At 48.1% G+C, this 21,185-nt stretch overlaps 1 protein-coding gene across 17 annotated transcripts in view; it reads left to right on the forward strand.

Moving 5' to 3' along the window:
* The window catches only part of EXD3 (exonuclease 3'-5' domain containing 3), a 299,324-nt gene that overhangs the window by 166,368 nt on the left and 111,771 nt on the right, over positions 1-21,185 (forward strand). The gene's annotated exons all lie outside the window — the stretch shown is intronic.

Consider the following 21,185-nt stretch of genomic DNA (forward strand, 5'->3'; position numbering starts at 1 on the left):
CTGCTTGAACTTTGGCAACATCTCGCAAAGCTGTGAGGAGTTTTGAGCGTGCTAACATCCATCAGAAGTGTTGATGACTAAGTCAGAAGAGCAGAGTCACTGCATCTGCAGCTTGCTAGAAACTCTGCTGGTTTTCTGATTTTTGGTACTTGTCATGTGTTTTGGCATTGACTACCACGGTTGTTATACTCTCTTTGTTGCTGTGTTCTCTGTCTAGGACACATGCTGTTTTAATTATAAACCATGTTTAATTATGGCTCTGTGATTCTGATAACACTTAATTACTTTAATAAGAGGATTTTTTTAGGATTGTATTTTTTTCAGAAGCTATTAGGTTAATTCATGTCCGTGCTAGTTGATGACTCCAGATTGTATTTGGCACTGGATATCTGTGGATTGTTTTTGAGAAGAAATTTTAATTGTGTTAGCTCGAATCTCCATCTCTTCCAATTTCACTCTTGTATTTGTTACAGTAACACGCTGAAACCTATCCGTTCAAAAACTGTAATATAGACCAACTTGCAACTTCAACATCTCTCATCTTATCAGTGTTTAAAGAGAGAAAAAGAAGAAACTGCAAATCTGGCTAGAAAAGGAGCTTTCCCTTAGCAATAAAGAAGCCAGCTGAACCCTTCAGTGAAGTCTGGCTCGGTGCCTTTTGCTCGAGCTCGCAGGGTCTCCTGGCCTGGTGGAACTGCACAAGTGGTGTAGGAATAGCAACGACTTGTGAGCAGACACACCAGAGAGCGTTTCTAGACCTCTGCTTATATCTGGTGTCGGTTGTTGAAACTGTATCTGTAACTTGTAGGGAAAATGAGAGTTGTCCAGCTGTGCAGGTTGCCTACAAGAGGAGAATGACATAACACCATGCGGATTGGATCCACATAATATGGGTTGATCTTACTTCAGGATAGACGTATATATTCAGATACAAGATATTGTGTTCAGTCTTGTGGTTTTATTGTTCCGAGAACAGATTGCAGTTGTTATATAGTGGCACGCTGGCATCTTTGCTGTTTAAAAAAAAAACCTTTAAAAAACCTTATGTATTCTCCAATTCCCTGAGTTCCCATAAAATAGCAGTGTTCCTCCTGACAGTTGTTGAAATACCACAAGAATAAGCACACACACAAAAAACCAAGCTGCAGAAAACTCTGTGATATCTGTAATAAATGCAGACGACTGCAGCATACGATATAAAACTGACCCCTTGCCCATGATCTGGCGTCTGGAACTGTTTAACTATATGGCTTTTTAGTATGCGCTGTCTTCGTTTACAATATAAATAGGGGTAATCAATCTGGCTAGGAATATATACTAAGTGTTCTCTTACTTCCAGGAGAAATGCCTTCCCTGTAAATTGTGGTGGTAGAACAGCTGCGTGCTTTATACCGCTAGGCATGGGAAGATGCTATTATTTGTCAAACTGCTCTGTGTTCTGAATCATGTATTTACCTACATTTAAGGCTTTGGCATTTTGGAGCTGATTTTGTTCAGCTGTCCTCTACAGACTGTACAAGTTTCGCTAATACATTGCTGTTGCTCTCGAGGAGAATCCAAGCTTTTACAGCTGTGCATCCCCCAGGGTGCTGGAACAGCAGCGCTCGGCAGGGCTGCGCGCAAGGGGGGAGCGGTGGGCAGCGCCTGGGGTGGAGCGCACTGCGTGCATGCAGAGATCATTGACTGCCCGCATGAAAAATGGCAAATTTCTGCCCTTGCAAGGGTGTTCGGGGGCCGCTGCGGCCATGAGAGACTTCAGTGCTTCATTTGCAAGTTCTTTCCAAAACATCCCAATGCTCTGCAGACCTAATTGTGCTTAATTAGGCTAGATCCTGAAACTGCTGAGCTGTGCCTTCCATGCTGCCTGGTCTGGTCTTTAACCGGGTTACAGACCTCAGGGCTGGCAAACGTTGAGATCTGCCACCTCCTTGCAGAAATGTGTATTGCTAATAGGCGAGCGAGGGTTTCGGCTCTCCCCGTCCAGGGGAGCGCTGATGGCGTGCAGGCTGGGGACCAGAAACACCCGAGTGCTGCTGCATCCATGTGGGGCAGGAGGAGGAGGCCATGTAACGCTCCCTTGTAACCCCAGCCGCTCTCCTTCCTCGCCTTCGCGGAGCTCGGCCGGCCGGTGTCTGAACCACGGCCCCAGCAGCGAAGGACAGCCCTGCTGCGCTTGCCAGAGCTCTGGAGATGGGTTATCGGTGGCGATCATCCATTGTAGATAAGCGTTTTCTGTGTGTTACAGGAAGCAATGTGGCATCCTGCCTGACTCTCTCTGTCTCGTGGAGCAAGGGCTTGTTTTGTCTCTTGGGCTTCTATTCTGTAAATGATTTGAGTCAATATGTCAGCAAATATTGTTGCTGTAACAATTAATGCGTGTAGTGCAGCGCACACGGTAAAAATAGGTCCCAGTTCAATGTTGTACCCAAGATTGCTGTAAAATATGTTTCCTCTGTCAGCTCCCTCGGCGGGGATGGACGGTCTCTCTTTTGCAGATATAAAGAATGGGCTTGCTTTGTAACCCTGCCAAAATACCGCCTTTTTCTGTTAGAACAATGGCAAATGGCAGTTACCTCTCTCTGACTTCAAGCAGCAAGTGCACAGAGAAATTCCCCCATGGGCTTCTCGGCATTTCTCCTGTCAGTTGTGCTGGACTTTGACGGGGTTGCTCTGGTTCAAGGCTCCAGAAATGGGTCTGCTGCAGGCTGCGCCAGCTGTGGCCTGCCAGGCATGGTCTTCTCATTGCATGTGTCTCCAAGCCCTGCGTCTTAAGGGACTCTGCGATGGTCGTGGAGAAGCTTTAGCCAGGACTGGTGTTGCTGTCCATGAGGAATATTTTAGGGGGGGGCTGAGTGAATATAAGATAAATTCTGTCTTCTGGTGACATGCAGTGCTGCCCCCCCCCCCCCCCCCCCAGGAAGTCATACGTTTCCTAGCCTTAAAATCTTTGAAATAAGCCCATTCCCTCTATTTGAAATGTAAATGTCACCACCGCACACATTTGAATATCTTGTATACAGCTTTTCTTCTTTTCAGATATCCAAAAGTAGCTCCTTTGGAAAGGGGTGATGTGAAATGCATGCTGGCAGGTATTCTTACGTGATAAATTCAGCACACTGGTCCCTTACACTGGTCAGGAAGATCTTTGTAGAGTTGTCAGGGGCTATTGTGAGCAGCCTTGGGGTTGGCTACCAAATTGGCTTGAGCAGAAGGTCAGTGATCCCCTGCTCTTGGCAACTTGGAGGAAGTTCTAACACAGAACTTGCATTTAAGAAAGAAACAACCCAAAACCTGCTAAAGAAGGTGACCTGCTGGATGGCTACAGTTCTGGATACAAACATCAGGGTTGAGATTTGGCTCTTCTTACAGGTCCATACATTCAAGGAGGAGGTTTTCTCCCACCGTCCTGGTGCCGCAGCCGCCCTTGCTCAGCTGCGGTGTGGGTGCGTGGGGCATGCCTTGACCTCCGGGTATGGCCTGGTAGGACAGCAGGAGGGCACACCCTCCGTTCCAGTCTCGTAAAGAAATACTTGAAAACAGTCGTGTTTTGACAGATGTTACCTCGATGATTGACTTGGCTTTTTCCATCTTGCTTTTCTGTGCCGTCTGATTGAAGATCCCTCTGGAGCAGGTGTAGACTGCATCCACTGAGCGGGCAGTGTGCGCAATGCCTCTTCACCTCCTGCTCTCTGTCGGAGAGCCTGAGCTACCCAGGACATTTTGCTGCCTTTGGCCAAGGTATGGCGTCTGGCCGAGCCAACTTCTTGTCACTGAAAAAACACTTGCGTTGAAGAAGATAAATTCAGGAAAGGGGCTGGTTGTAAGTAACGCCGCTCAGTGCGGCACTGACAGGGTGAAATTACGGTTTGAATGGTGATAAACTGAGGAGATAAACAGCGCAAGTTGTTAGCTTGCAATCTTTATATCGCAAGTGTTTGTCACGACGGTTTGAAGGGAAAACAGCGTGTTCAGTGTTGTACGGCATCGCTGATAAATTACTCCTGTTATAGAACCTCGTCGTTAAAGGTTTATAACTCTGCTGTAAAATCCTTGCTGGTTTGAGGGTCTGCAGATAGATTTGGAGCCAGGAGGGCCCGTCCATCTTCAGAAAAGCTGAGTCGTGCTTTACTTGTAAGCCTAACTGCTGCTCAGCTCAACTTGGAGTCCGAAGCCTTGCTCTTGTACAACAGGGAGTAGACTGGGGGACCTGGGTCCTGCGGGGTGGCTGTGCCACTTCCCTGCCTCCTTTGGGCCGCTCTTTCCTTTCCCACCCTCTGTTTGACTTGACCCTTTAGCCTTTAAGCTGTCCGGGGCAGGGACCCTGTTTGAACAGTACCTAACGCAATGGGAGGCTGATCCCAGGTGAGGTTTCAAGGCTTTCCTGCAAGGAAAAATGATTGCAATTATATCCCCTGCAAAAATAAATGTGCACAGGAAGAAAAATCTCAGACTCCATCTGCAGTTTCTGCAGCTGAACAGCCCTGCATTTATTATAGGATTATCTGCAAATTCAAATAGGTTGTCTCTTTCACTTCACTGAATGCTCTGATCCTAAATAAGCAAATTACATCACCTATTCTGATGTCCTGTTTAACTTATGACCTCAGCCTGAGCGCTGCAGGATGTGAGAGATAGCTGCTTTATTTCATTGTCTGGAGATCTGATATCTTCCCCCCTTCCCTGCTCTTTCAGTTTGAAAGCTGCTCACCCCAGCCTTTTCGAAAGGTGTTAGCATGGGATTAGGAGTAGGCGGGGAGGAGGGGGGAGGAAGAGAGGAAACCACCTTTTTCTTTTTTTTCTTTTTTTTTAAATTAGGTGCAAAAGTGTTCTAACAGTTGCACCAAATGTTTCTGGTTTTTTGTGGTTAAGGTAACGAATTTCATTGCTGCAAAGCTCATCATGTGCAAGCTGATTTACGCAGAGGGAGCCCAGTATGGAGCAATCCATTTAGCAGGGACAAAGAAAAAGGCCTTATGATTAGATGAAAAACCCTGTGCTTGGGGCACTTTGCAAGAACCTTTGAAGCTGGCCTGGGAACTCTGGCAATATTAGTCGAAAATTAGTAATATAGATCCCTCAAGCTGTCATCTAGGTTGAAAATGTGCATGTCTCTCATGAGCCTCTGTCACACCAATCTGATCAGCAGGCTTTTTTGTTCCTTTTATGTGGGTTGCTCTGTCGGTCCAGATGATGATGAGAACTGCCAGACATCATCTTTCTCACTAACTTGTGAGCTGAGCAGCTATCTCCCTGCTCTAGCGTGTCATGGAAGTGGGACCGGGGCAATTTTGTTTTGTGGTCACCTTTCCTGGCCTGAGCAACAGTCATTTTATTCTTTTGAATGTAACAGTTGTCCTTCCCCGTGCGCAGTGAAAAATCAGTAGGATTTAAAGGCTATATATTTCGAAAAGTGTTTCCTCCCCAGCAGACAGCAAGGGATTTGTCTCAGGAGTCGCTTAGGACAAAAAGCATCTGCAACTGAAATGGGGCTGAGGTGATCATCAAAGAATTTCGAAAATGTCAGTTCTCGAAGCCCACGTTTTGGCTTTTGAGATGCCTTCCACTGACGTAACATCGTGTCCCTATTTACTTCCTTTCAGGCCTGAAATCTCTTTGGAAAGGGCCGTGTCACCATCTCAGTGAAGAATTAAGAAGGGTCATGTGCACTGGATTTTGTCGACTTGGGAATGCTGAGACAGAGAGTATCATTTTGAAACCCTCTGTGGTTTAAGAAAAGGTTCATCCATAGGATGCAATTTGTCAGCGCCTACAGGTCAGGAAAACCTGTGATTAACAGCATCTGTGGTTTCCCAGATGTGTGAATGAGCTGCTCCCTCCTCACCAGCCCTGAACCCAAACCGAAAACTCAGCCCTGCACCTACCCACTACGTAGGCTGTGATTTCTTGCTTCAGAGTGTGATTGTTCAACACAAAGGGTAAGGCCCTCTTAATCTTTTTGTTTATCCTGGGCTTGGCAATTTAGATGTAATCTGCAACTTGTGCTGCTGAGACTCCGGCCAGGAAGCACAGCTGGTATTATTCTGCCTCTACAGACATTGTTGAGGGAGCGAATTGACCTCAAAAGGTACTTGTCCGGGGACCGCCTGAATGTGAGCGTTCAGTCGTGAATGCACCTAGCCCTGGCGCAGCAGCGTTTCATTCAGAGGGATGTAGCTCTTTTCATTTAGAGTGGCTCTACACAACGGTCGTTAAATAGCATCAGGGTTTGTGATAATTTGTCATGGCAAATTGCGTTCCTTTCGAGTCTCCAGTTGAGATTTTTATTTGCTGATCTGTAAGGCTTTATAAACCGTAGTGAGAGCTCGTAGTGAGTGGTTGCCTTGACATGCAGGGACACGGGCACACCGAAGCAACGTGCCTCATCCGAGTGGAGATCCCAGTGGGAGCGGAGCGAGCCCCATCCCGCGGGTGCAGGGCAGGAGGGTGGGCAGCACGCCATCCGTGCCAGCTCCACCGCACGATACACGAGGCCGTACAGCACCAGTCCTGCAGAATTCCCGGCCTGGAACTTGCTTAGCAGTGCGCTGCTGTCCGTGCAAAGCTCGGAGCCTCCCAAAAAAAGGGCTCGACTGGGCCTAATTCTCACCAGCGAGCCCGGACGGTGCTGCCTGGTTCCCACAGACTGTACACTTCCCTGCCAAGATTTCAGTATCTTCAGAAATTCAGTGGAGCATGAAGGTCACAGCAAGGGAAGAATGACAGCCTGAGACTTTTTTTTTCCCCCTTTCACCAGCTCGGAGCAGACTGTTGTCTCTCTTGCATGTTGACTGTTTTCATAGGGTTAGCGTGAAGTTTATGTTTTACACAGACCAGTGGAAGTCAGATATGGGAATGCAGCAGATCAGCTGTGTTTCTTCAAGGAAGACGGTCTCATGTTGCAGACTTTCTTTCTCGGTGTCTGCAAAAGCTTGATTTCCAGTGAAATTTCCTTTACAGATCTTTGTCTTTAAGTTCTTTTTGTGGACATATGTGAGAGACTGTACCCGAGGTTTCAGTTTGTGTATTTATTTCCTTTCTCTTGTTTTCACTTGCAAAGCTGCAGGCGAATATTAAACTTCAGGGAGGGAAAGAGCTGTTAATTTTTCAGAGTGTTATGTATTACAGTGCTCAAAATGATGATGCCAAATTAGCCATTAGAGGTCAAACCTCGGCAGACAGCAAATGTTTTCTTTTGGGGAAATCATCCTTTTTCCTGGGAACCAGTTTTGTTCTCCTGTGCTAAATGCAAGAAAGGTATCAATGTGTGGGTTTTTCCTGGAGGGCAACACTAGCTGGAAAAATGCTGGTTTTAGCCAGTGGAAACAGCAGAAGCAAACAACGATTGGCAGGCAAAACAGCACTTGTATTTAGACTAGCATAGAAAAGAAGACACAATGTAGAGCAGAGTAAATGTCCTTTTATACAGTTCTGTACAAGGCTTTTTCTTCCTCTCGTGGGTTTGGACAGATTGTGAAGTGCATTGGTCAGCAGTGATGCTGGTGCACTGGGAGAAAGTAATGAAAGGTCAGTGGGTGACAGTGATGGAGCGACTGTAAGGAAAGCGAAGAACTCTCTGGAGAAGGCAGTGACACAGCTATAACTCCCCTGTGTCCCAAAGAAACCGTCCCCATGTTTTCTCTCAAATGTCATGAGAAAACAAGAGATTTGTAGCCAATTTAAGTTCTGTTGGTTTCCAGTCCCCTGTGCCTCCTGAGGTCAGAGTTCAGTGCATTGACTGTGTCAAGAAGTCAAAATTCCCATGTTTTATACACTGTGGAGTTTCTCCTCCTTTTTGACATCAGTGCCCTTATAATGCTCTTTGTTTGTATGTCATGGTAAGGATGGGATGCCCAACCCCTGGTGTTTGAACGGCTGTATATTTATTCTGGTGGATTCTCAGGATGGTAATCCTGCACGTAAACCAGCAATGGAATCAGTGGGTCTCATTATTTGAAAGACCTTGTACATTAAGCATTAGATGATGTCAAAGTTCTTGTTTTCACAACGGAGTGACCAGCTTCGTTAGTAGATCAGGTGAAGTGAATTGATTTGAACCCACCCAGAAGGCCTCCAGGCCTTTATTTTCCCTTCATAGATCAAGGTGATTGAGTGGTGTTGGAAAGGAGCCTTTCTTCTGAACAGTTTGATGTGGGCCATCGTGTAGCACAGGCAATGTTTTCCCGATTCCTATTGAGAATCCTGCACAAAACCCTTGTCCTGTTGTTGCAAATGCAATTAAATCCTGCTACGTGCTTCATGGGGAATGAGCAGTTTTGCAGTCATCCAAGATTTGCAGTGTTTGCCCAGGGCAGCTGTTAATACCGGCAGCAGACCTTTGTTCCTCCAGAAGAATGTGTGATCTCTAGGCATTTTTGAAGCTTTCGTTTGAGTCAGCATTATCCACTGAGCTACTCATACTTGGCTTCATTGTAGAATTTGCCAGATCTGTAATTGCTTGACAGCATTTATCTGAAGACCTTTACGCACTGAACTGTGTAACTTCCTATTGGCGTAAAATGAAATATATCCATTAGTCCTAGTATTAATCGTATGAGATGACACCCTACACCAAAACCGTACGTCTCTGGATGCCTGTGGGATACGATACATGATTTCCTTCTTCACCTACTTCTGCAAAGCATTTTCAGCTAGAAGCAGCTAATGATGAAGATGGTAAGCAACTGGCTTTTTGAGAAGACCTTGTCCCCAAAAGGTGCACGTGGTCTAAATTACTTACCTGATGTAAGAAGAAGCCATTTTGTGTTTGTGTAAACCCTTTAATCCAAGGATCATGCAGTGTTTCAGCAGGAGAGCCAGGTGTAAAGCAGTATCCTAGTGAAACCTGAAAAGAGAAGCAGAAAGCTTTTAAATGAGTTTCTCAATTCATACATTGTGTCAGTCTTGAAGGAGATATTTTGCAGTTATCTTGATAGCTATACTGTGTGCTGTAAGCCCAGGGCAGGACTTTGCTGTCATTCAAAGGCATCAAGGCATGGGTGCTGTCATTGAGTCAGTCATTTATAAGAGGCTCAGGATAAATTTTCCTCTCTCATTCCCCAGGAAGGCAACAGAAGTCCCTTGGTAGTGGGAAGGTTTTTATAGTGAGCTTATTTGAGAGTGTGCTGATCTGGAACAAAGTCTCCCAACGGCACAAGCTTTTTTCTTCCAGAGGGCAGCCCAGTAACCTCCAGTTTCCCAACACCAGGAGTGATAGCTTAGAGGGAGAATGACAGCACAGGAGTTTTGGCAAAGGTGGAAAACGTAATTTCAGGGCACGCTTCTTGTGAGTCATTATGTTTTCTCTGGACAAGTGGATTTAGATGATTTACCTGTCTTAATTTAAGATACACAGTCTGAGTTGATCATCCTTTTATTCACGGAAGATGCCTGTTCTCTCATCCCCAATATCTTCTCCATTCCCACCCATCACCTCATCTTTTCTCTTGGTAGTTCCTGGGGGAGCTGCTCCTACTGAGGCATTTTAGTGAAGGAGGAGAATATCGTATGTTTAAGGTGAGCACAACCAGGTTTATTTTCCTAACCGCCCCTTCTAATGGCTGTGGTTACGACCTAAGGCTGTCTTGCAGCCCGGAGGGTGGCCCAGAACCCTTTGTCCCCTGCGCCCTCGTCCCTGCCTCGTATTTGCAGCTCATGCTTGGGGAGGGGGCACATGGGGAGCCAGATGTTAGGACTGATGTGGCAGTCCCATTTGCAGCTGGATCAGTGCTTTGTAGCCAGAAGGGAATGCAGGAGCAAGTGACGTCTCCGGTGTACCGATGGCAGGGACTGCTCCACCTCTGGCAGCGTGATCCTGGGGCAGCGTCCCTGCCTGGAGCCTGGGGCATAGCAGCGAGTCCGGGTGTCCGGCAGAGGTGTGGGCAGACCGTTGACCTCTGTGGCTGTTAGGGTTTAAATTTGACCGTCTAATTTCATGGACTTTAAAGAAGGGGAGATGACTGAGCTGGGTCCTGCAGGATGAAATGAGCTGGTGGTTGGAGAGCAGGAAGTTGGTGACAGAGGAGTCAGAGGAGGAACACGGTTCCATGCAAACAAGGTCATGTGAATGGCTGTTTGGTGACAGGATGGAGTGATGGATGTGCGAGGATAATAGGTCACTGGGGAGTCAGCCTGAAAGCTGAAGCCTCTCAAAAAGTGTGGGACATTGTGGAAAAGAAAGTCAAAAAGACATCAAGTAAAGCCAGGCAGCTTCTTGCACACCAGCCTGCGCCTGCCTCACAGCTCTGGCTAGCGTGCTTCCCTTGGCTTATTTTTGCACACTCCGATCTCTGTATAAACGAGTTGGGCACTAAAAAGTTGTTTGTGCTTCCTTCTGCACAGACGCTGGCTGAGCCGAGGGATTGAGCCTTCGCTCCCAGGAGTAAACCCATCCCGCGGCAGGGACCAGCCCCGAGGAGCCTTCGCTCCGGCTGCCTTCTGCAGTCGGGCCATTCCACCCCTGCGCGGGGCCTTCCCTGGATCAGCGGCATTTAGTGGCATTTACTGGAGGGCTCAGATTACCCCAGTGAAAATAATCGGTTATGCAAAGTTACGCTGTTTAGATTGGGTTTCTTCTGTGTGGCCAGTGAGGTGTGAAAGTCAATCTGCTCTGCGCACCCTGAGGGCACTTGCTCTGTGCTGACTTGATATGATAGCTTTGGGGTTTGGCTCTCGGGGGGGGGGGGAAGCTGGCCCTGGGCTCAGTTCAAAGGGACACAAACCACAGGTGGTTACGGTGGGACCGGGCTTGTGAGCAGCACAGTGCTCCTAAATCTGGCAGAGCAGAGGGAAGGGCACGAGGTTTGGGTCTTGCTGGGGTTGCAGAGCCCTTCGGTTGTCTCAGCCAGGAGAAGGCTGGGGAGGGCAGGCCATGGATTCCACTGAATATTCTTATTTAGGGTTATATCAGTACAATTCTCTTCACAGGCTCATCATCGTGGTCTGTGTGGTAAACAAGTGTAATTAGTAAATTCTGATAGCCAGGAGAAGGACTTGCTATAGCAGGAGTGTTTCATGTATCCATCTTAGACTTTTTTCATGATCGTCTTCTGTTTCTCCCCGATAGAACCACAAATTGAGAGTTTCAGTGCAGAAAAGTGCCTGTGGACCAACAGTCCCTCCTGACTCTTCCCGCCTGCCGGCCATGGTGTCCAAGTCATTCCTGCACAGAGACACGCGGGCTTGCTCCCAGTGTGAGCTGGTGTGCCGGCCAGTGGAGAGGCTGTGGGTGACCAAGGGGTTCAGGCTGAAACCCTGAACTAAACACCGGTGTGGCACTACACCGTCTGTCTGTAAGATCACAGCAACGGCACGTAGCAGCTGTCGTAAGGAGCTTGCTGGCTGCTTGTCGATGTTTATAAGCACTGGAGGATCCCGAGGTGATCAGCACGAGGGATGGTCCAGGGGCTGTTGTCTTGGCCAGGTAATGCAGAACCCATGTAACGGGAGCGGTACTGAAAAGCAGCACATGCATATTTAAATCAGCATCAATCTATGCTGTCACTGAGCTGTGACTTACCGCAGCATCATTCATATTCAGCTTTAGTGCCAAAAAACAATACTCAGCTGCTTTCTTACTTCTTAATGAAAAATACCTCTTTAGGGTTTCTTTGAAGTCCCCACCCCTGAAAATCCCCGCTATATTGTCATCATTGTTACTGTTAACAGCCCCTGCCAGTATCGGGAGCCTTTCCTGACAGATAGCTCTGCAGGGGCTTTGTCCGACGCTGCAATTCAGCCCTATACTATAGACAGTTTTAAATGGCTAATGACGGGCCTCCCAGGGGATTTCTGCCAAACTCTCAAAGACCTCCCAGGTTTAAAAGTGGCAGAGTGTCCTTTTCCCGGGGCCAGCCGCAGGAGGAATGCACACAGTCAGATTCTCCTACCTAAGCTGCATCAGCCTGGTTATTTTTTCAGTTACAAAGGCTCATCCATGCGTATGTAGCCGGTTGCTTAGCAGAAGAGAGATAGCTGTGTCAGTAGAGGACATGGAATAAAGAGAAAAAAAGGTTAGATGGAAAGTATCCCCACTCATTTGAGGTATTACTGCATTTTAATGTTGAAAATACCCTTTTTGAAAGGCTTGGAAAAATTAAGCCAGGGTCTGGATCAGAGGTATGACAAGATTCATTCCTCCCCGGTGTTTAGTGATGGTACAGCGATACTTCTGGGATACAAATAGGAACGTGAATCATGTCTAAATGAGCTGGGCTCCTACGTGCCATTTTCAGAGGAGAGGCACGAAAACACTTGAGGATCAGTGAGGGTCTGTCGGAAATGGGACTCCGACGCTTATGCCATGATTTCGTGAGAGTTTTAAGTCAGCGTAGGTGGATGCTGCTGCCAGACGAAGCCGTGCCTCTCCTCTCACCTCTCCCCTGCCCCCCCGTCCCAACACAAGTGCTTGTGTAACTGCGGGGTCGCTGGATCGGGGAGCTGATCCCACTTGAAACAGACCTGTCAAAACCAGATGGTTAATTTTAACCCAGCTCCGTTCCCCCGTCTGGTTCACTCTGCAGCTGCCCAGATGTGCGTCTGTGCGGGAGGGGGACGGGAGGACTCTGCCTCCGCTGTGTCAGCACGGCCTTACACCGGCCAAAGCCCTTGCGAGCCCACAGCTGAAAGAGCTCAGGCCGCGCTTCGACAGCCCATGTCTGTTCAGTCCCAGCCAAGTGAAGAGAGTGCGGCTGGTGCTGCGCACGGTGCCAGGCAGGGGCTCACCGGGATGGGTGGCCTCTCCTCCGTGGCTGTCCGGTCTCGGCTCAGTAGGTGAAGCCTCAGCCTGTCTCAGCCCTACCCTGTTAATATCCATTAATTTTGGACCCTTGTGGCAGTTCAAAATCTCTTTTGGTTCAAATTTAACCTTCAGCTTTATAAATGAAGCGTGCAGTCAGGTGGGCGCTTATTCCTGCGCAAACGGAGACCGTACCATTGTGATCGGCTTGTAGCTGATGTGCAACCTCGTCGCAGTTTTGCATTGTAGCTGAATACAGTTCACAGCTTCTGGGTGCATCTCTCAATTTAGTTATAGTGAAAAGAATTCTTCTCAGTGATTAGCAAATTGCTTTCGCAGACAATATGTAAGAATTGGTTCATTGCTTGTGCTTGTGCTACCAAATGCAACTAAATCTTTCCTCCTGCTAAAGGAATCAAAATTAATACATTCTCTTCTGTGTTAAAATAATTTCTTTTTTTTTACTGAGAGGAAAACTGCCATCTCTCAAAGTGCTGCTGTGCCTTTAACTGGGCTACTGTTGTACAGAGGAGTTGAAGCTTCATTTAGCCTGAATGAAAAACTTGATGCATGTTGCTGAAGAGAGGAAACTGGTGGTGGATGATTTACTTGGAATGCCCTACGGCAACGAGGTTATAAATGAAGAGGGGAAACACCAAGCGCACTGAGATCTGAACCAGAGGAAATGCATGAAGCCTTGAAGTGACCTTATGTAAATTCCTGATGATGAGACTTAATTGAACTCAGTTTTTCCAGAGGTTGTAAAGATCAAAATAACAACAGCCTTGAAATGCAAAGGTCTCCAGATAACGCATATGAATGTATGGTTGCATACAGCTGAAAACTGCCACGGGTTTGTGTGACCAGCCTACCCAGCAGCTGGGTGCTGGACCCAGTCTTGCTCCGGGAGCTGTCATGCCCGCGGGGCAGCGAGGCAACGGTGCTGCTCGAGCTGCGATGCCTAGTGCCTAAGTCCTGCCTTCATCCCTCCGTCGACGCTGCTTCCACTTAAATGCTTATTTTAAACCGCGTGTTTCTGCACAGAGTCCCAGGCAGCCTGACGTGCCCTGGGACACGGACAGTGTGTGGCTGGGAGAGCCACCTGCGAAACAAGCTCGTGTCCGCCCGGCTCCGCAGGGACAAGTGCCCCAGTGCTCAGACAGGGAAATCCCAGTGAGGAGAAACAGAGCAGCTCTTGAGGGGTCGCCGGGCTGTGCCCTTCTCACTGAGGTTGGTTCCCAACGTGAAATAATGTGGGCATGTGTTCAGTGTGACAGTGTCGGAAACTGATATGGAGACTGTCAAGGCTGAATTCCTGTGCTGTTTCTACAGCTTGAGATTTTTTTCCCTCTGTGCTTGCGTGCGGCTCTAGGATTCATTCTCCTCTTTCCTATTAATGCATTTGTGGTAATATGAAGAAGTCCTGATCTAGGGAGAAAAGCGAGTGGTGACTGCTGTGAAAAATATTTATCGCTGATGCTGGTTCCTAAATTCACTGGGCCGGTGTTTTGCAAAGACTTGCAGTTAGGTACCCACACACACTGAACGTCTGTGAAACACCAGCTGCCAAAGTCTCGTTTGAATGAGTTTCATTGAAAATCCCAGATTAATTGATTTATTTAGATTCATTAACAGCAGTAGAGAGCGGGAGGCTCTGACCCAGTGAGAAACTGCGGATATGGCTGTGAACAGCAGGCTAATGAAGATGAAAAACCTCCCCTGTCCAGAGCAATCCAAACACAGCCTTACGTATGAGTCTGTTGGCCCAAGTGCAGCTGTTTGTCTTTTCAGTAATCTGAAGCTGGAGCAGTACCCTGAGAAGCAAAGGGGACAGTGACTGTACGTGGCAGAGGTCACTTGTGCTGCTGCCTAAACCGAACAGCATCCCGCGGCGGGGGTGAACTCGGTGGCATGATGGTGCCACCACGGCTGCGGGGCCGGGCTCCTGCCGGCACAGCCCAGCTCCCCAGCTCCGTCGGACCCAAAGACAGCAAGAAACTCGACGTCTTCCCTTCAGAGGGAAGCTGGAAAATCTTCTCCGTATTTAAAGTTCCCATGGCTGCAGTTTGAATTTGGCACACAGTTGGCCACGGGGTTATCTGAGGTCATGTACTCAAATAGTTGTAGATAAAACAAGGGTCTGTTTGGATTGGAAATCTCCAGAGGGCTTTTCCTTTGCGCGCGGGTAATGATATTGCAAGAGGACATGAGCCAAAATAAAGATTCAGCTCCGTATGCAGTAGCTCAGTAAAATAAAATGAGCAATGGAAAAAAATAAGAAAAAAAAAAAAAAGACTGTTTTCATTACGTTATTTTCTGAACTTGCTGTCGAGATGGAGGAATTACAGCCAAGGAGAGGGAGTCCTGCAGCGAGGCGCCATCCAGGACTGGGCTTGCCGCGCCGCTCTTCCAGGAAACCCCCTGTAGCTGCAGAACGCCGCCACTTTTCTGCTGTGCTTACCTGCCCGCGGGCTCAGCCCGCTGCACCCGCTGCGGTGCAGGTCGCCGTGCCGCAGAGCCAGCGGCGGGGCACAGGGGACACCGTCGGGCGCCTTCCCCAGCTCCTGGCTGCAGCCCGGCCGCCTCCAGCCCTGTTGCTCCTGCTGGAGAGGTTTGTTTCCAAAAATCCCTACCAGTTGGGGCGGTTATAAAGAGGGAGAAGTTAAGGGCTTTTGGAAGTTAAAGAGGAAATAAGATTCTGTCGGGCTCTTTCACAGGCCCTTGGGCTTTTATGGGAAACTATTTACTCACCACTCAACGGAAGACTGCAGAGCAGAGCACATGTGGACAAGAAATGTGATTCAGTACTTTTCCAAGTTGCCATTAGAGAAAAGCGTCTGCTTGTAACAACAGCTCTCTTCCTTGCTCGCTGCCTGCTACAACAATCTTCATGGCTTTACAACCTGTTGTGATGAAAATAACTGAAATGCAAAAGCAAAATGACAAAGTTGGGAAGAAAATTAGGCCTTTGGGGGCTTTCTGTCTTCCTGTGGTGTACTTGGATGCTGTGGTGATAGGTGCTGCTATAAAAGCATCGCCCAACAGGTAGTGAGAAAGTAAAGACGAAACAGGAATGAGGAGGAAAAGCAGGAGGAACAGGTGATCACCACACTTCACCGCACGCTGCAGCTCAGGTCACTGGGGAATCCAAGATGGGACCTTCCCCTCGGTGCCGTGATGTCCTGCTCGTGGGCCTGATGAAAGCATGCATGGGCTGCGGTGGGGTGGGTGGTATCAGCCTTGCTGAGGTGCCCACTGTCGGGAGCCGGGGCTGCCATGTGTCAGGGACCAGCTCCACATCTTGCCCGGTCTCCATCGCTCGTGCTCTCGGCTCCCACAGAGGGGTGTGGAGCGAGGAATCCCCCTGCCCACACCTGAAATCCCTGCGGAGTGCGGTTGGGCAAGTCCCGCCGAGTTGCCGCATTTCAGACGTGCGTTTCAGATGGCGTTGTGACAGGTGGCACGCAGCAGTGCCACCTCTGGGCTCTCGGCGGGAGCAGGCTGGTCCCAGGTGTTGCTGTTTGAGAAGAAGGCATGTCCCACACCATGCAGGGTCACCCAGTCCTTGCACTGACGTGCTGCATGTCCTTTAGGGCTTTCCCCTGAGAGCGAGGAACGTACAAACCTTGTACTAATACAAACTTCATTTCTGCACAGAAGCTGCCTGAAGACAGCTTGCAGCTTTGTTACGCTGGTTTATTGTGTTGGTTTTAAGATTGCTTGCTGAGGAACTCCAGACACGGCTGTTTTGTTGGTGGCTATGGATATGAGGAACCCAGCTCCCACCAAGTGCAGTGGGATTCGTGTATCACTCATCTGGGCTGCTGAGAAGAGTTCAGCCTCCGTCAACAAAGCTTTATCTACGTCTTCATTAGAGTTCACTCCAGGTACTTCTTGGAGACTTTGGGAGTTTGAAAGGTTGAATTCATTGATTGATTTATTTCTGTCCCCTGTCTGGATGGAAACAACTGATAAACGTATGTTTCTGGCGCAGATGCTGAAGTTTACATCTTCACAATTCAGTTTCTGCTAGTAGATGCTACAAAAGTGAATTCACATTCTCTCTGTGAAGCCAGTTTGTTAGTAGGGAAGGAGTCATAAAAAGGTCACGTATTCATCAGGATTCATTTTTAGAAAGGGAACAAGGCTCCATGCATGTCTCCTTGGAGCGTTGGCCCTGCTTTTCTCCTTATAGGGAGTATTTTAATAATGGCAACACTGTAGTTTTTCAGCTTATGGAGGCATGCAATGTTCCCAAAAAGCCTCAGTTGCCGTCAATGCCACAAAGCCGTTTTCTCTCCCTGTGCATCCCATTTTGACGCGGTGCATGTTACTACAGCCTTTTCTGTATCTTGTAGACATGGTGTTTCTTAATGTGCTTACAGTGTGCTTTTAGTACTTATCTCCCATGACAAATTGCTAACCAAATACTTTAGGTCTATAGTATTTCATCAAAAGCACTTTTGAGCTGCTAGGTTTCTTCCTGAGCGTGCATGGACGTACTGGGAAAAAACAGTAAGTCCTACTGGCCAGAGAAAGGAAAAGCAGGAGGGCTTGGTGCTTCTATAGGTCCTTATGATGACATACGGACCTGTATACAAATTATGTTGTCTTCCTGGAAGGCCCGAGTGCCAGTCTCCTTTGGGTGACTGTTAAAGAGGAGCGATTCGTTGCCACCATTCCTGCTGCGGGCCAGAGGGTTGTACAGTGGGGCTGGGCCAGAGGGTTGTACGGTTGCGTGCCGTCTGCTGGAGCATGGGGCAGGATGAGCTAGAAGGGGACAGCAGGTGACTGACGTGTCAGGAAACACTGGCAGGCCAGACCCTTCCCGCCGAAAGCCAGCCAGGACAAGTTAGTTCAAATTTTTAGGGGGTTTTTTTTGGAAGGATTAAGAACTGGCTCCCGCATTTTGTGTTGTATTAGCGCTTCGTGTCATGTGCCTGCGCTGCCTTTGACCCCAGAGCAGAAGCCTTGCTGCTGGATTTGCTGTACTGTCCCACTGCAGCCTGTGTCTCTCGCTTACCTCTCTTGGGCAATAATCCACAGAACCGCATCTGAGTTTAGCAGAATTGATACTTTGGCTCAAAAGAAACTCAGGACTCGACAGAAGTGCCGAGGACCTGATTTGCAGTACACTGGCAAAGCTGGGAGGACAAGGGAGACATTTGTCACCTGAAGGGTCTCTATGATTTAACCGAACACGCACATCTGGCAGTTTTATGATGGTGACATTTTGCATTTTTTTCCCCAGCAGCAGAGAAAAATTAATCAGAAACACTTTGGAATGACAACTGGTTTGTAGTGATCGTAGCAGGAGTGTGAGAGGAGGCTTGTCATCGTGGCAGCCTCAGAGCTAATTTGCTGAGACATTCAACTGCCTTTAAATCTCTACTAGACAATTTTTGCATTTCTGGTCGTGGGTCACTTGTGCTAATTTGGCATCTCTCTTAGACCAATTTACGTTTTTCTTTCAGCACAAACACTTACCCTCTCTAATAATGAGAAGGCTCCTGTGCTTGGTTTTGGGGGTGGTGGTGAAAGTAGTTCAAATCTGAAGAGAGGCAGCTGTTCTCCTTGGCTCACCAGCGTGTTTCAGGCATTTGTTGAGCCTACAGAGGAAACACATTCTTAAAGTCTGTGTCAGGAAACCAGCTTCGAAGGCAGAAAAGTCGTGTGAATTTTCAGTGTTCCTGTAAGACCTATAATTTGTTACAGCACTGTGGGTGCTGCTGTTCGTTTTGGGGTAGGTTAGCGAAGCAACACATTTACCAGATTGTAATCTAACGTTACCAAGTTGAATCAGAAGTTGCTGTATGAGGAGGTAGGGTTGGGACATGTGGTCATTAGTGCGTACAGACGTGCTCCTGACATGAGTTCAGACCTGTGGGTTTGTGTGTAAACTGGCCAAGAAATGAGCTTTTGTCAATGCAATGCAAGTAAGGTTGTTCCTAAAATAATGTGCCGTTAAACGCTTGAAGCGAGCCTCAGATCCTGCCCTGGTCTGTGCGTCCCAGAGTTGGAAGAACAGTGAGGCAGTTGTGCCTGAGCTGCTTGATGCTGGTGAGCTTGAAAGCTCTGGAGAGGTCGTTAACCACTGAGATAAGAAGCAGTTTCATTTGTTGCAGAACACAAAGGTGCCAAGACCTTCTGGAAGAGAACAGTGGTGCATGAGAGAGACTGTAAAGTCCATGAGAGCTCTTGCACAAGCAAAATGCAAAGCAGAGACCAGAGCAGAAGTGTCAGAGAAGAACTGGGCACTGGTGACCCAGGCTCCCCAAGAGTCCTGGAGGGGTCATGGCCCTCAGGGTGGATGAATGGGAAGAGAAACGAGGGATTTCTATTACGAAAGGAGATGGTGTGACTGAACCTGGACAGTTGAATAGTCTTTGCAGATTCCTCCTTCTGTGCCAGCAAGCCTTGATTTCAAGTTTAAAGTACAAAACCTAATTCAGATCAGTCCTTCAAGCCTAGGTAACATTTTTTCCAAAACATAAAAGTACAAAACAGCTACTTCTCAGGAGCGGGAGACCTCTGAAGGCAAGATTATTTGTGTGTTGCTTGTCCAAGTGACAATGATTAAAGGTTTCTCAGTAGGCTTGTTACCTCGTTAAGAGATTTGAGCCTCTGCTTTGAAGTTCCATCACCAGCTGGAAACTCACACAAACCTTTGGGCCAAGAACACTTTTTTCCCCTGAAGTACTCAATATCGGTGCTTTGGTACAAATCTCTAATTTGTGTGCAGCTTCTGTGACTCCTCTACCTGGGCAGAAGACAGCCAGCCAGTGACAAACTGGGATTACCAAATGAGGGAAAAATCCACATTGCCCTGGAAAGATACCTGGGGACCTCAAAATCCTGCCTGGAGATAAACTCTCATCACAGCCAGTTAGGGAGATGGAAGTGTTTTGCGTCCCTCCCCTTTCTTCTCTGTGAATATAGAAACTTTTAACTCTCCTCCATACCAGTGATGGATCGCCTGGGAATACAGAGCATAATCCTTTGTCTTTTTGGAACTAGGGAATGTTGTAAATAAACCTTTGAAAGGCAGCCTCTGCGTTTAGCCCTGGCTTGGCGGCTCCAGGTCAGGGTGCAGATGCAGATGTGAAGGTGAAGCTCCGCTCTGTGCACGTGGTGAGGCCGAGGAAGCGGGACGGCTCTGCACACACTCGCTTTGGTGGTTTTTTTCTCTGTGCTTGGAGCAATCGTGTGAGTGCATCTGTTTCTTCTTCTCTTGAAAATGCATTCCTAAGGAACCCAGGAGAAACACGTGGCCTAGAGACAGGGTCTGCACTGCTCCCGTGCTCCAGTCGCCACAGGAGGGACCTGCTGGTGGTGGCTGTGGGCCATGCAGTCCGCTGCACACCTGCGCTCTGGATTTTCCTCCTCGGTGTTGGAAGACATTAACACCGTTCGTGTGTGACCCCGAAACAAAACATGCTCTCGTTGCTGCCGCTGCAGTATCCCAGCTGGGCCTGGCAGGCTGGGATGGATGCTGGATAGCTGCATCTTACTTGCAGGGCTGCTTGGTAAAGGCTTTCAGAAAACATTTCCATGGAAGAAAGTCGTGTCTCATCGTCTCTCCACCACCCCCAGTCACAAGCATCTTTGTGTAGCCCTTCCCCGTCGCTGTTTTCCCATGGCAAGAAGTGCCTAGTTCAGAAAGCATCAGCCCCAAGCCCTTTGATCTTTTCTTTCTCAAGAGAAAAAAGATTAAAAAGAGACAAGAAGTTAAGGATTTGTGAGGGGGAACGGAACATGAATAGCAAATTCTGCTGCGGAGGTCACCTCCCCCCGGCTTTCTTCCTGTGTGATCAGGAGGAGGGAAGGGTGCGGAGCGGGTCTGTCGGGGGATCCAGGGAGGAGGGGAGTAAATTGGGGGCAGAGGAGTGGGGGTGGAGTGGCGAAGCCCTTCAAAAGGAACAATGCTTGCAAGCTCCTGCATTGTTAGGCGGCCCTTTACAGAGAGTGCCATGAATACAGGTTATAAATTCTTTGGCCATTGAGAGAGCTCTCCAAACCTGACTCCATCCTGCACTAAACCAGGCCTGAGCCCTATCACTTGCATAGCAATGAATTCATTTACATCTGGATAGTTAATCTCCAATTCACTTGACAGTTTATCTCACCCTTGGAAGAGCAAGCAGTGCCTGCTCTATTGTGTTGAAGCCAGAGTCTATGATCATCAGCTAGGCTAGCACCTCTTTTTTGTGCGCAGCAAAGATAAGAGGGGTGGGTGTTGATATCTAGCTTATGAAACACGCAGTTATTACTCCAAGCCACTTGATTCTGCCGTACTTTCACTTGACATCCTCCCCATCTTTACTCTTTGCCTCTTCAGTGTGGAAATGCCACGTCCCTCCCTCGGTTATTGTCGCAGTACCACCAAAGTATTGCTTTTCAAGTATGACTGGCATTAGCTGACCGATTTACACAATCCAGAACTATTTAGTTT

The sequence above is a fragment of the Balearica regulorum genome, chromosome 20, assembly GCF_011004875.1.
Source record: "Balearica regulorum gibbericeps isolate bBalReg1 chromosome 20, bBalReg1.pri, whole genome shotgun sequence".
Taxonomy (NCBI): Eukaryota; Metazoa; Chordata; class Aves; order Gruiformes; family Gruidae; genus Balearica; species Balearica regulorum.